The 16,649-nt window shown below is 41.6% G+C and overlaps 1 protein-coding gene across 1 annotated transcript in view; it reads right to left on the bottom strand.

The window, feature by feature from the left end:
• The window catches only part of LOC132250821 (protein NYNRIN-like), a 98,421-nt gene extending 84,976 nt beyond the window's left edge, over positions 1-13,445 (bottom strand). The window contains exon 1 of the mRNA XM_059728412.1: positions 13,294-13,445. The gene's annotated coding sequence lies outside the window, so the exon portion shown is untranslated. The remainder of the gene's footprint in view (positions 1-13,293) is intronic.
• Between the last annotated feature and the right edge of the window lie 3,204 nt (positions 13,446-16,649).

Here is a 16,649-nt window from a genome sequence, read left to right as displayed (position 1 = left end):
GCAGGTTACCTGGTCATAGAAGGAGATGAGATGGTAAGACAACATCTGCCTGCAATGAAGCCATGCTGGCTGTCATTCAAAATCCTACCTTCTGCAAGCATATCACATATAGATTCCTTAATGAATTTTTCCAGGACTTTCCCTGTTATAGAAGTTAGGCTAATTGGCCTATAGGTGCCCGGGTCCTCTTTCCCCCACTTCTTAAAGATGGGCACAAAATTAATTGCTTCCTTTTCTTAATACACTTCTCCTGGAGACACAGTACATGACCTTTAACCTGAACCAGACACCTAATTTCTCCTTTAAAAGGAGCACTAGGCATGGGTGTCCTATAAAAGTTGCATGCTCCATAATACTACCCACAGAAGGGTCAATCTTTTTTCGTAAACATTACTAACATTTGATAACCTTTATCATTTTTCTTATATGATCCACTCTGTTAATATAGACAGGGATGGTAGAAGAGCTGGAGGGCAGGGGGCCACTACTCGGTAGCATGCTGTTCCCTTCTACTCAGTTCCATGAAGTTGCACTACCCTAGGTCTGAGGAATGACCATTTTTCCCCAGAAATAGTAACTCACACTCATGCTGGTAATCGTCTTACAAAGGCAGAGGAGCTAAACACAGCATGGTTTTTGTGTTTGCCATGCTATCTAGAGATGAAGCAGTCATCACAGAAAAGAGATTAGCATGCTGTGATTTAAAAAAAAATCATTTTTCTTTTTCTGGAATTTGAAGGTCCATATACTGTGTTCCCATTTCCTTTGCACACTTGTCCAACAAACTAATCCTTTCTTTAGTGATTGTATTAAAAAGGGTAAAAAAATCAATTTAATTAATCATGTAGATTTTCCTAATCAGTATTTGTACTTTACTATTGTAAACTCAATTATTTCCCACCAGCTTCCCCCTCTAGTAGATACCACACAGTTGAGGAAACATTGTGGCTCTTTAAGACTACACTAACGAAAGTAGTAGTAGCCATTTGCCAAAGAATAAATAAATGAAGATATAAATATTCCAGATGGTCTTATTTAATCTTTGTCTTACACCCTGCTTGTTCATCTCTTGTACTGTGCACATCATCTTCTAGAAATGACAATTTGATCTTCTGCACAAGGAATAGGGATGCTGAAGCTTTAGAGCTAAAATATTGGATGGTGTAAATGGGTCCAGCATTCTTGAGGTCAGGAGAGCTGAGCCAATTTTAAGCTTCACTGAAGTCAATGAAGCTGAGCAAAGCATTTGTCCCTTGGTTTGTAAAAAGACAGAATATTCAGATTTGTTAAAAGGGTTGAATGTAACAATTCAGTTGTATCAGGATTTCAGAGCTTCAACAGCATCAGATTTGTTTTCTCAGAATTTCTGTGATGAGATGATGGAGATTTAGAGAAGGGTACAGAGTTACTTTCACTTAAAGACATTTTCTGATCCTTCCTCTTAGTGGATTTCATCTTAGAAGAGTTAGGTTTCAAATTTAAATTCACTGCACAGAGGCTGCATTTTGGAAATTCTGAGGAAACGTTAAATCTCCACTACTGGCTGAGAAGCATATTCCTAATCAGACATTAAAAGGCTCCTAAAATTATTGTTGATTTAAAACAATTAAGTGTGCTAAAGTATAGTCTGAATTCTTTTATTTTCTTTTCAGAAGAGAGATCTAGCATCTATAATTATATTCTTGACTTTTGTAAATGCTCATTCTCTTCTCTTTTAATGATATGAAAAGGCAAATGTTTTAATGTGTATATAAAGGTGCTATACACACAGCACAGACAGAGCTTTAAATTATTCATTGAACAAATAAACAATGAAACTGAAGCACATATCATCTAAGAGAAGAATAGGTCACTAAAAACAGATCTTGTTTACATTGATTTGTTGCAATAATAATATTAATGGAAATATAGGCAATAGAACTGGCTTACATTTCCTTGAATAAAAAAATGTTTTATGTCTATACAAAGCTGCGGTAATAAAGCTACATTTTCCTTCAGTTCATTCGCTCTCCTTTTTGTCCTTTACAATGTTTGTTTTCCACCTTTATTTTCCACTGGAATTGAAATTCTAATCTCAACAAAATAAGAGAAAGGAGCCATTTCAAAATAATCCAATTAACCAATATGAAATGACACACATTATATTACCTAAACATTGCTGATGAACTCCAAATAAGCTCTTTACTGTCATTATCACGGAGACAAATTGTATCACATCATTTATGTGACATATCCATGCTGGAGCATGGATAAATCTAGGATTTTGAAAAGTGGGGCACAGGGGGATGGGGATGCATCATCACATAACCCAATGCATATTTTCCCACCCAATTAAAAAAAAACTACAAACTTTACTAATATGTTAGGGACCTAGGGCTTTATTATTCTATTTAAGATCCAAGCAAAAAGAAATATAACTGCATTTGCGAGACGTTGACTATCAGCACCGGGGTGGAACAGGCAACCTGGGGCCAACCTGACCACAGACAGAGATGCTTCCTGAACCCCAACATGCAAGTCCCCCAGACACTCAACCAGGGCCCCAGTTTGCCCCTCACTGCCAGTGCATTGACCCTTCCATATCAAATGCCCCTTGTGCCCCCTGTTATACCACATATATCCCACGCTCAGCACAATCCCATTATGCCCAAACCCATCAGACCTCATGATTTCCCTAATGCCCTGCTGAGTCCTACCCTTCCTCCTCATTCTCTCCATGAATCCACTGAACCCTGCACAGACTTGTCCCTCTCATGCCCCAACCCTCTCTGACCTCTAACTATACCACTCACACTCCACTGAGTCCTCATCTGCTTGTCTGCACATTCAAACCTCACTGCAGGCCATTATACCCCCACCATCCACCTATGCCCATAACACCCCAGTCCCTTTTCAGTCCATACCCTTCTATCACACAAGTTTATACCACCCCTTCCCCCAAAGGCCCTTTAGTGCCTGTGACCTCCCCATCTAGCCCCTCACAGTCCCCAGGAGTCCCTTTCTTCAGACCCCCTCCCAAATGGTTCTCCCCACCCCTCATGACCCCCAAACATGGGACAGGTGGGGGCAGGGCTGTAAAGGCTCGCCCCCACTGTTCTCCCTCCCTACAACATTTCCACATCTAGCTTCCATTGCCCTTTACCCTCAACATGCAGAAATAAACAGTTGGGGCCAGAGGAGGACTCCCACTTGCGCACCCCTAACCAAGGAGGCAAATGTTTCTGGGTCTGCCCATGCCTGGCTTTATGCTACCCCGATTGCATGGCTAGTTCAGCCTCTTATAGCCTCCAGCATCTGTTGCAATGTGTAACCCAGGAAAGGTTCACTGCAGTAATTCACCTCTTTGCCTCACCTCTAAAATTCTCTCCTGCCTCTAATCAATGTTCCCCCTAAGATGTAGCAGTCTGTGAGTGCACCGCTTAGGTCCCACCTCCCCCTTTCGGCACGTGTTGCTTCAGAAACCACAGGTGCTTGAGGGGCACTATAAGGGTCAGGGACCCTGGGACTGTAGTGGAGGGTGATCAGCCTTGCCTGGGCCAGGGACCCCAGGGAACCTGGATGACATGTGGAACAAGGTCAGGGGCCTGGAGCCCAAAGGGGATGCTATGCTCCACATGTGGCCGAGCCCAGCCCATTCCCCGCAAGACAGTGTGATATGCTGCCACGTTCACCAGCGGGAGGACTCCGGCCCCAGCCAGTATGCATAGCTTCCAGGCAGAGCAGCTGCCACTGCTGCAGGCTGCAGCCAGAGCCCTCACCAGACCCCAGCCCCAGCCCCCACCTCACCTCACCTCACCTTGGGGAGCAAGGAGGCACATGGCATCAGGGCTGGGGAGTGGAGTAGTTCCCCAGTGCCAGCCCAGAGCCCCAGCCTCTGTCCCCACCTCACCTTGGGGAGCGTGGAGGCACATAGCCAGGAGGCACTCTGCCCCAGCTCCAGCCCCCACCCCCGCCTTGCTTCAGGGAGGTGCTGCTGCCTGAGCTTACCTCTGGTAAGTGTCCCGTGCTGGCCCCGGTGCTTTCGCCACACTCCGCACCGAGCTCCTCTCCAGGTGGGTGTGTGGCATTAATAAGTTAGTGTGTGGCAAGATTTTTAATTGTGTGCAGCCATGCACGCACACACCTTGGAGGGAATTTTGCCTCTAACCACTGTGCTGTGCTACTATGACCACACACTACTGGGCCTGCCTTCAGCCCTACCCTTCTCACCCTATATCTAATTTGTTTTGAGTTTCATTTCCCCTAGGAACAAAGCTACCCACTACAGGTTCCTAGTAGTGGAACACCTTTATTGGACACCCTAAGAGGTGAGCAGAGAAACATTACCAGGATAATTGTAGAAAAAAGGATAGCTTGATCAGTGGAAGTTCAAAGGTTGCTAACCCCCATGGCATGAAGAGATTAGCAGGAATGAAGTAGAAGTAAATTATAATAAGCCCCATTAAATCAGTTGATTCCTTCAACTCTACCTGACTGGAAATGTGGCTGACACTGCCACCCAGTTTGTTTTAAACTTTGAGCGGAGCAGGAATCAATAGGGGATGTGACTGCACCACAAAACCCACCACCCCTTCCTCCCTACCAGATCCACTTCTGTGCAGAAACACAGGTAGAAGCACAGAGGGGAGAATGAGCCCAATGGGAGAGATGTGAGCATGAAGTAGTAGGTGATAGCAAAGCTCTGGCTCCATTCCTTGACATGTTGATCTGTGCAGCTGCACTAGGTAGCGCAGATTATTTCTACTCTGAAGAGGGGTTAAATAGAAAGTAGACTGTGACAAGTGAGGAAATAGATTGTGATAGATGAAGGCAGCACAATTAGACTTAAACTTGCACAGGAAAAAACATAAATGGTCCTATAATATAGTGAAAGAGATAAAAATTATCTGTTTTCCTTTAAAGGATGTAACCATAACTTAAGCCACAGATTCAGATCCAAAGGGCTATACATAAGTGTTCCCTTACAGCTCATGTTTGGAGGGCTCCACAGGGACACCAGATACCACACACAAACTTTGAGCACAAATTCTATGTTGGCTCAAAAATACATTCTTCCAATCTGAGGAAGAACAGTAGCTTGTTACAACCATTTCAGTTTTGCATCCTTATCTGTAGAATGTATTCCACTGTATCTGTAGATTTAGCAATCTGTTCAAGCTATACATATGGACTTTTGCCAATGCTGGGATGCACTGGATTTGTACCATTACAGGCAGAGGCTCTAGCCATGAGCACTGAATTTAACCGTGAACTAAAATCTTTTCTTAGATTAAATATTATTTCTTTCTACACAACCACTGTTGAGTTCCATTCCCCATTCCCACCATTACTTTTTATAGACTTAAAAACAATAACAAGCTTTCAAAATGGCAACCTCAAGACCTACTACTCTAAAGAGTGACATGTCTGAAGAATCGCATTGAAATCCGTAAGTGCTCCCTACAGTTCAGTCTTGAAGGGCTGCACACTGACACCAGACATAAATATTTTCCTCCACTGGGCACCAATAGATTCCCCTTTCCTTTTTAAGGGCCATCTACTTTGGGGATAGAAAAGGTTTTAATGTTCTTTCTGCCCTGGACACTTTTGTTCTGATGGCTCAGAGTGCAATTGGAAGCAAGTGTGAAAGATAAAGAAATCTAGGGTATTTCTAGTCTTGTTACCACCAGCTCTGCAGGAAGGCAACTAGAGGATCTCTGACAGATCTCTTGCAATTATGCTCGTCTCTCCTTGGACACAAATACAAAATCATGATGTTTTATATTTTTAATATGCTTAAGTGCCTTTATTCAGTATCATCCATATTCAGCCATCTATATTCAGTGTCATCCATAGAGAATGAGATAGTATATGGGTCACTGCTGCACTCAGCTAATACTCAGTTTATAAATGTTGATATAATAGCCCTAGCGGAAGCGTTAAAATATTGATTTATGGAATCCCTTCTATTTTAAAATACTTTTTAAGACAGCAGGAATCTCTATCTGAAAACACTATTTCTGAACTATATAATTCACAACTCAATTAAAAAAAGAATACAGATAATTCTTTTTTCTCTTATAACTGCAACAATTAAAATGGCAACAGAGTAGACATTCAAACTGTGCTTCTACCAAGGCATGTTATGCTGATTACAAACAGTGTAATAAAATTTTTGAAATTTGTAATTCTAATTAGCATTGGCTTTCTGTCAAATGCAGTAATTAGGGAAGTTGTCAATGTCAATCCTATTATTCTTCTTGATAATGAAATTATTTAAACATCAACCAAACATGAATGTTCTATTTTTACTTGGAGTATGGTACATTAGCATGGAGAGTGTAATTATTGTTAACATCCTCATAGTGCTTAATAAATGGATCTCATCAACCAGCATTATCTACCTAAATACCTGAACACAGATGTTCATGATTAAGTATTTAAAGAGATACGTATGGCCTACTCAGGGACCTAGTGAACCTGAAGATTTGTGATTAGCTCTTCATGAGCAGAAGTGCTAGAAAACGTAGCAGGAAGTTTTCAGGATAAATAATACTTAATAAGAACAGCCCTGAAACAAAAAACATATTCATGAAGCATTAATGGCTTTAGATTAAGCCACATAAAGCATGGAAATGCAAAGTAAAGGACAATAACTGAGAGTATGCTTGAAAGCCTTGTTATTTTCTAAAAGTCCTACCAGAGGAACTATAGGCTGTGGGGGGAGAGAGGAGGGGCATGGCGGGGCAGACATACTGTCATTACTCTTAGACATTATGTATGAAGTAATAAGTGTGAAGAGAATATTCTGAGATGATCTCAGCTTCCTGTGCGATTAAATATACACATACTAGGGCTGTGTGAAGCTTCAGTCCCTAATTTGATTTGGTGGAGATCCAGCCTGATTTGATGGCCAAATCTCCAAATCCTAATCGAATCAGAGGACCCTTTAATCTCTTCGAATCAATTTGGAACCCTCCAAATCAATCCGGACAGCTTCAGAAAGATATGGGAATTCAGACTTAGATACAGCTTTAAATGATTTTTCTACATACCTCTAGGTAGCAGGGGCTCTGAACACTGCAGTGCTGGGGCAGATCCAGTATCTCACAGAAGTACAGGGGGCTTGGCAGCAGACCTGGAAGTGGACCAGAAGTACTTCCAGTCCACTTCCTGGTCCATCAGGGAGCACACAAGGGGAGCCCCTATACCACCTCCCCCCTGGCTTGGTGACTGGTGATTCCTGGGTCGGGGGGGGGGGGGGGGAGGCACCCAGGGTTCCCCAGCAGCCAATCTGGTCCACTTCTGGGTTCACTGCCGAGCACACTGGAGAGCCCCTCATTCTCCTGTGGGACACTCCAGCACTGCAGCAATCACAAGCCACACCTCCTACCTCAAGGTATGTAGAAAAAAACTTTTAAAGCTGTGCCTGTGTCCGAATCACTGATTTCCCAAATCAGCATTGAACCTTCAGAGTTGGCCAAATCGAATCAGGGACAGTTACTGTCCCCAATTCATGCTGAATCCGAATTGAATAGGGCCCATTTTGTACACCCCTAACCCATAGCACTATTCTGTGGAAGAAGCTGAGTCTTCCAGGAAAACTGTAAAAAGCAAGGCCTAAGCATTCTGCTTTGGCCACCATATACTCCTGGTTACTGTGCTGGCCCTGCCTCTTCCATATCTGGAACATTTGATATAAAAAGATGTATATCAAGTCTGTCTCTGGCTAGGGACAGACATTACAAATACACCAATTTAAGAGATCAAAAAACAGTTTAATCCAGTAACAGAACAAAACCTCAGTGCACATCAACTGGTTTCAAAATGGCCAAAGCTGGTTTAAGATAAACCTCATTGAATGCAATATCAGACTTAACTGATTTAGGTATAATCAGTTTATGGAACTTCTGTCCCTGACCCCTGGTTCAAGTTAAGTCACAGTCCCCCAGCATACCAGGAAGCTTTGCATCCCTGGGCTGGACTGGGATGTGCTGTCTGCTCAAGCAGAGCAGAGTTGGCCCCAACCCTCTGCTCCCTAGCTGCAGCAGTGAGAGCTGGCTGACTAGGGGGTGGGAAACCTGGCTGGCGCACAGCCCCTGCCAGACTTTTCCCCACTGGAGTGGAAGGAGCAGCGTTGGGAGTGGGTGAGGGGTGTGGACAGCAGGCTCAGGGGGATGGAGGGGATGAAACCCCCCTGCCTCCCTTCTCCCATGCATACAGGACCCCACCCCAGGTCTGCCCAGCTTTCCTCCCTGCTTACTGCTGTAGCAGCAGAGGTGTGGCCAGAGCCCACCCAGGCAGCAGCCTCAGGTGAAGGTGGGGAGAGGAAAGGGAGTAAACCCCGCATCTCCTCTCTCTTCCAGTGGCACAAGGACTGGGGTCTACCTGGCTTTCCACCCCACTGGCTGATCACACAGTGCAAGGCATGGCCAGAGTCAGCCCAAGCAGTGCCTCAGGCAGAGGAGAGGCAGCGAGGGAGATTAAACTCCCCTGTCTCTCTTCTCCCCTACTGGCACAGGGACCCCATCTGGGGTCTGCTGAACTTTATGTCCCACTGGCCACTCATGTGGTGGGGGGGCATGGCCAGAGACAGCCCAGACAGTACCACAGGTAGAGGGGGGGCAGGGAGAGGGATAAAACTCCCCTCTCTCCCAGTGGTATGGGGACCCCAAGTGGTGTCTGCCTGGCTTTCCACCCCGGCCATGTCTCCTACCACATAGCAGCCAGTGGGAAGGAAATCTGGGCAGACCCTGTCTGGGGTTCCCACGCCACTGGGAGAAAGGTGAGGTGGGGTTTAATCCCCCTTCATCCCCCACTTTGCCTGAGGTGCTGCCCTGGCCAGTGTCTGGCCATGTCCTCCCTCCCCCCTGGGACAAACCTGGCAAGGGCTGCTTCCCCCTTCTCACTCCAAGCACACCCCACCAGAATGGGGATTTAAACCCCTCCCCAATCATACTCAGGGTCCTGCCAGGGCCTGGCCATCCCCCTCCTTTTCTGCAGCTCAACTTCCCTTCAGCCTTGTGGCTGCTGTGGAAGGAAAGGGAGACCGTGTTGTAGCACCCCCACTCCCTGACCTCGGCTTCTAGCCTGAGATACTGCAGGCATGTGACTGCATTTCTGAAATCAAAAGTGAATGTCTATTCACTTGCAAATAGGTTCAATCTACACAGGTTAGACTAACTTGCAAAGATTGAATCAATTCAGTCTCAGGCTTTTTTAATGTCTGCACTTAGCCATTGTATACCTATGTTCCCATAAGACAGAGATATGGATTTAAAAAATAACAAGTTTGGGTAAATTCTAGATTCTCCTCCTTCTCCTGGCACTGTCAATTATGTTAACAGAGCTTGGGACTGAGGCATAAACAAATCAAGTTATGCATACTTGGCTTTGATTTCCTTACCAGTACAATTTTCAAGTGTATTTGGCACTATACACGGATGATTTCTATACATGGAACCTTAATCCAGTCTTCTATATGTTTACAGAATACATTGTTTTAGTTATAACCCACATTATTCTCAGTTCATTACACTATAAGCAAGGCCTTTTTTTTTCCTTTTAAGTACATTTAAAAAGATCTTAAAATACAAATCAAAACCCTTCAGTGTATGACCAAATGAAAAGAGCAATGAAAAAGACCTAACACTTAGTCAAAAATAATAACCATATATTTAAAGGTGGAAAAATGAGATCCAGTATAACTTAGAAAAGTCAACCTTTCAAGAATACCAAATTGAGTCTAGCAGTTCAGAGGAAAAACATCTGCAATCTGTACTCATTCAACTCATATACAAGAGAGCCGAAACTGCCCTCCTTCTTATAGTTGTATGTTAAAAGAGAGATAAATGCAGTTAAAAATAACTTTTAAAAGCACAAAAAATGACCTTCTCTTATTCTTTTGAGCCTTCTTCTGTAGCTGTGTACATTTATGAATTATTCATAACCATTTAGAAATACGTGTGGATACTCAGTGAGCAAGCAGTACTTGTCTAAAATATCTCACTTTCAGTACAGATAAAAGGGCTCCAACAGAACAGGGCTGTAAAGCGCTATCTCCAAAATCCACTGAACATGGGTTAGGTTTAGCTTTTCACAATGCCTGTCTCATACAAAAGGATTTCAATAAAGCACCAAATCAAATCACAAATATTTTGTCAAAAAAAAAACAAAATTCCAAGATCTATACCCACTTTGTTCAGTGGGTAAAGCACTATTGTACCTATAGAAATGTATGAGTTATACAGTGCTTACCAGCACTCTGGGTGTAACAAATACTTTTACTAAGACGGTATGTTCTAAAAAACACAGGTAGAGGAGGGATAGATGCTGGTGTTTTCCACTCACACACATTTTCCACATTTCTCTGGTGGCTTTTCTGTATGGAATGATCAGAACATATGGTACACCACATTTTGCCTCTAGACTTTCATAACTAATGTGAAAGTAAAACTAGGCTGGACACATGAAAAGCATGAATTTCAACTAGGACTGAAGATGATTACTTTCAATTTTGTATCTGTATCAAGTACCAAAAAACATTCAGTTTAATTCTAAAGTATAATTATTTCTTCATTTAATATTGGAAAAATATATGGAATATTTGGAGTGACATTATATCTTATGCCTCAAGCAGGGTTTTTGATCTGTAATTTTGAGTTCAGGCCCCAAACTCAGAGGCTGCCAGATATTATACAGTATAAAAATAGCCCTTTGGGTCCTTGTCATTTTCTGGGCCTCCTTGACTAAATATCACTGGGATGAATGGGTCTCTGCAGGTATCCATCAGTTTGTAATAGAGAAACTAAAGGAATCCCTAAATGAAGCCCCCTCACAAGTATGCAAGTAATTGAGCATAAAGCAGTTCCCTCCAAATGAGCTTCAGCTCTCAGACCAAGATGGGCTATTCCGTCTCCCACAACCTCACTTTCCCCTTCTCACTAGAGTAGGTAGGGCAACCTAAGGGCTTTTAGAGGATTGAGCTAATTTATATGGTAAGAAGAATGGTCCAATATTTTATGGTTACAGATTCTACAAATGTTAATTCTGTGAGGATTTTTGGTAGGTCATTTTCTTTCTCTCTCTCACATATAAAATGGGAATAATACTTTTTCCTTACCCCACAGGGATGGTCTGAGGCTACATGAATATTTTAAAGATAATGAGGTATTAAGACATTATACTAATTTAAGCCTAAAATCCGTATATCTCATTTTGGACCAATTTTGGAAGTGGTTCACGGCCTCTTTATCAAGGGCCTGATCTCAGAATTGATCAGCCTAAAACAGATCCAATTTCTGGGATTAACTGGTAGACCTGTGTGAATAGGGAAGTATTTGATTCAGATTTGACCAATTCATAGGAGAGTGATTCAATCTGGTGATTCAAATCACTGTCTCTATTCAATTTGGCCGAATCAGAATTGGAGATTCAGTGCTGATTCAAAGATTTGGATCTCCTGGAGAGATGCAGGGACATCTGGGCAACTTCAGGTTCTCCCATGGCTCTTCCAGCTGTTCCTGCCTCTCCCTGGGTGGGGCGAGCTGCAGAAGAAGCCCCCATGGCTACCCTGTCCAGCCCCATTCTCCACCCAGCCCAGCCTTCCAACACAAAGAAAAGAAAAGAAAAGAAAAGAAAAGAAAAGAAAAGAAAAGAAAAGTAAAGCCCTGCACTCACAGGATGCATCAGGGGCTGTGGAGGCTCTGGGGCCATGTGGCAGAGCCCCACGACACACACAGCTCCTATTTCCTGATCTCCGCCCCACCTGGCACCCACCCCCAATGGCTGCCCTGTCCAGCCCCAGCATCCCAGCAATTAAAAAAAACAAAGCCCTGCATTTACTGGCTGCAGCAACAGTGATCAGGGCTTCAGGGCACTCATGGAAGAGCCCCTCTATGGAGCGTGGGGCAGTGGGGAGCAGCGGGGATCACCCCCCTGTCTGGCACCCATGTAGCAGCTGCCCCATGCTGGGATGCTGGGGCAGGCAGGTCAGCCATCTTTTCTGAATCAATTCGGAGGCTTTGGATTTGATTCAGACCTTTTAATGGGTCTCCTGATTCAATCTGGATTTGAAGATTTGGTCATCAAATCAGGCTGAATCTCCTTCATATTGAATTGGCAACTGAAGCTTTGCACAACCCTATTAACTAGCATTCCTGTATCCCCACACAACCATCTTGCAAGAGAAGATGAATTAGTAACAAAAATTAAATATTCTGACCTAGAGCTTAATTCCAGTACTGCTTTCAGTATTTAATCTAAAAGTACTTATTACTTAAAGTAATAAGCATGTCTATCTAAGACAAAACTTCAAGTCTAATTCTGCATTTTTGACGTGATAGTCTATCAAGTCTTTTAGTTGATTTTAAGGCAGAATACCCCTGTTTAATACATATCAATATCTCTCTCTCACTAGGAGAGGTCAAGAAATATCAAGGACATACTTTAAAGGAGGGGGAATATGTATGTAAAGCTTCTAATACTTACATGGTGATAAACCACCCTTAGGAGGCCTAGATTATGGGATCCAGAACTACTGTGGAATATATTACTACTAAATATCTTTTTTTTTCAGTTTCTCTCAAAGGACTACATAATCCACACAAAGGCAAACAGGATAGAGGATGCTGTGCAAACACCTTGACACAAACTGGGATTGTGGCTGTGTTGGTTTGTGAAAATTTAAATACCAAACTTCAGCAAATTCCCAATAAGGACACATACATAGTAACTGAGCTGTGAGAAAAGACACTCCTAAGAAATAGCATTACAAAAAAAAACGAACCATGGACTGGAATATTCTGAAAAAAAAAAAAAATATTGCACTTTAAAGGCCCTGCTTCAAAAACACACTTAAAAACATGCTCAAGTTTTCCCAGGTGGTTAAATCCTTAAGCACATGCTCAACTTTTTGCTGATTCAGGCCTTGGTATTTCAAATTTTGGTCATCCTAAATTATGTCAATTTACTATTTCTAAACTACTTTAACATTTTAAATAGACAAAGTTGGAAAGAGTAATTCCCAGTAAGTTAAGACAAAAAGATTCTGTTAAGAAAGATATGACTTTCTTTTTCTGACATTATATGTTTCTGTTTCTACTACCAGTTTTAACACTGCTTTTTTTTTACTTAGAATGATATTCACCTTTCCATGAAATAGGTTACTGACTCTCACTCCATCCAACAGAATTATGAAGGATTTTTTCACTCAGTATTACATTTTTATAGCAAACATATATTGGAAAATAAGTACTTATTTCCTGCACAATCTATGGAAATATTACATTTATAAAGAAAATGCACTTAGCTTACCTTGTGCAACACTATATCAGAGTCACATCTGATTACCTTTACCATTTGTCCATTTAGATGTAGCCTCAGGAGCTGCTGGTTGCTGGAATGAGAGAACCAATGGAAACTCAGAACTTCTATGCCAGCTGTTAGAAAGCATTAAATCCACTGGAAACCCTGAAAGGATGAAATAAAAAGTAACAGATATAACTTTAAATGCCTGGGGTGGGGGGTGGAAAGAGGCTGGGTTTTTTTGTTTTTGTGGGGCTGATATTTGTCTACTGTACATATAATTTTTCCTGTTTTACCCGTAAACCCTATAAATATTAACTTTCCATTGAATTCCTATGATGATACAAAAAAAATTCACTCACATTTGATATTGCCATTTCTACAAATCAAGAATAATCCTTATTCTCCCTCCAGATGACCATAAATTATAAACCACATTCCCTGCAATCAGTTCCCATTTCAATATTAAAATATTCTCTTAGAATGGGTTACTAATTGCACTCCATCAGTATTTCTCCTCCTCTCCAAGTGCTAATCTTGACAGCCTAGCATTCTAAATGTTCACAAAAAGTAGATTTTATAAGGTTGAAAACTAAGAAATGCCATGAGCAGGTGGTTTGGTTCAGTATGAAAGTACAGCATGATTTGGAAATTAAGATATAACTCTAAAAACTAGTGCAGTTGGCAGGGTAGCTGAATGACTTGGCACATCTCCATTTGACTTTATCATTTCCAAGTAAACATTATTGCAGCCAGCCTCCGACCCCTTCTTCCTAGCAACATTAAGTTCCAGTCCAAAACCATTTTAGTTCACAAGACAGTTATGTTTCTTTTCACTATTAAAGTGAAGGATTTTGAGGTTGTTTTCCAAAGACAATCCTGAGTAATTATTACATAAGTTTTCAGAATATATTTGCTGTAGTTGGTTCATTTAGGGCCTGATCCAAAATTCAGAGATCCGAATGGGATTTTTTACCACTGACTTAAGTTGGCTTTGGATCAGGTTCCTGGTTGAGAATTGTCAGCCTACTTGTAATTTTCTTACGCAGTCAGGCTTTAGAAAACGTTAAGGCAAAACCAACTGTGATTGTATTGGATATATTTTTGACAACTATGTATACCTAGTATATGTGGGTTTACATATATGTTCAGTCTCCAGAAAGGCCTTCCATGTATTTCTAGATATTTATATTGTATATGAACAGATAACAGAAACCTGAGTAAAACCTGCTTCTTATGAGCATAAACACAGCCTGTTTTGTGATAAAAGAGATAAGTTCCCACAGTAAAGGACATACAAGGCTCTCCTTTATGCTATTATGCCAGCTACCAGTGCTCTCATTATGTAGACAGTACTTTCTGCGGGGACTACCACATCCTTTATCCCCTAACAGTATACATGAAGTGGACAGCAGAGCTAGTTAGAATATTTTCAACTAAACTGCTACAAAGTTTTTAGGAGAAAGCTTTGTAATATCCAGGGCTGTCTGGTCACTTCTAGACAGAGACAGGATGACAATCAGAATTACACTGGTTTTTGAAATTTCAAAGTTTTCAGCAATACAGAATTGTCTTCTGATCTTACCTGTAATTTAGAGGTATTCTGTATTGAGAGGTAATCTATTCCAATTTTAAAAACAGTATTGTTTCACGTGTTGCTGAAACAAATCAGAATTAGCACCAGAAATTCTTCTTTTGAAAAAAATGTTAATAAAGTCTTATTGTAGCATCAGTTTTTCATAATATTTTATTTATGAGCTTTCATTACTACAGTGATAATGTTCTTAATCAGATTTATACTGTTTAAGGGAAATTAACTTAGATGATACAATACTATCATGCTTTCATGGAAATGTACCTCCAGAGTTGAGTCAACAAACTCTCTGAAGCCACTCTCAGCCTGTCAATCAGTTGGATAAAAGTCATTATGATTACGAGAATAAAACCATCCATCAATGCCTGATATCACTATTTCAAAAGTTAATTTAGACAAAAAAGCATTCTTTTTTCATATCTTGAGTTACCTCATCCCCTCTGAGATTATAATATCTTAATAAAACAGATTATTTCTTATTATATCGAGCCTGCAGGGAAATTGTGTTTCATTACAAAGGCCTGATAATGCTTTTGCAGTTATGGGTGTATTGAGAATGAATTTAAATTGTTGATGTGTACTTACTAAATAATATAAATATATTTGTAATGAAAATACATAGAACAGTCTATAGATAAAAAGTATTGTCATCTTGCAGTTCTTCAGTGACATTGCAGTTGTAGGCACAGTGATGCTTTCAGAAAGATTCTCCCATACAGTCTAACACACAATAGGTCTTGCTATAGCTTTGCCATCTTGAAATTAAAATGTTATTTTTTTTAATTGAACAAGAATAAGATCTCACATTTCCATGTATATAGATTTCCACCTGTTTGGCATGTTAGCTGATAGACACAGGTAGTCATGTTAGTATGAAATCAAGCAGAAGACAGGGTACATTTCCACCTTATAGACTAAATCACACACACACACACACACACACACACACACACACACACACAACCCCAAAAGCTTTCACGACCTGGAGCTCACTTCATTAGATGCTGTGAAAGGGCACATGTGGCAAAATGCATACAAATGAAATAATAATTTGAATACAAAAGGCAGGAAAGGAGGGGCAGAGGAAGGAGGCACTGCTTGGAGAAGCAAACAAAGAACCCATGGAACAAAGGATGGCAAAAGTTAATCCATGAATGGGCTAAGAATCCATAGTCCCTGTTTAAACCATACTTAACACAATTCAATCTGTGGATGATTTTGGTGACGCAATTTCCCATTCAGGTCAGTTTTTAAAGGTTTTGCCACCTAACAAAAACCACCTGGAGGTCAGTGATGGAATAACCAGGGTGATTAAAGTGTTCTGCTGCAGTTCTTAGTGTCTTTCTGGAGCTGATGAAGGGCCATTGTTCATTCATTCTTACATGGAAGGATCACCCTATCTGTCCAATATAGAACAAGGTGATGGTGTATATGATCATGCGTATATGTATATGCCGACCTTTAAGTCGGCAGGCCCGGATGAGCTCCATTCGAGGGTGCTGAAGGCACTGGCCGACATCATTGCAGAGCTACTGGCGGGAATATTTGAACGCTCATGGTGCACGGGCCAAGTCCCAGAGGACTGGAAAAGGGCCAATATGGTCCCCATTTTCAAGAAGGGGAGGAAGGAGGACCCGGGCAACTATAGGCCAGTCAGTCTCACCTCCATCCTTGGCAAAATCTTTGAAAAAATTATCAAGGCTCACATTTGCGAGAGCCCAGCAGGACAAATTATGCTGAGGGGAAACCAGCACAGGTTCGTAGCAGGCAG

The sequence above is a fragment of the Alligator mississippiensis genome, chromosome 5 (assembly GCF_030867095.1).
Source record: "Alligator mississippiensis isolate rAllMis1 chromosome 5, rAllMis1, whole genome shotgun sequence".
NCBI lineage: Eukaryota > Metazoa > Chordata > Crocodylia > Alligatoridae > Alligator > Alligator mississippiensis.
The sequence above is the reverse complement of the archived record's forward strand: the minus strand, read 5'-3'. Positions and strand labels throughout refer to the sequence as shown.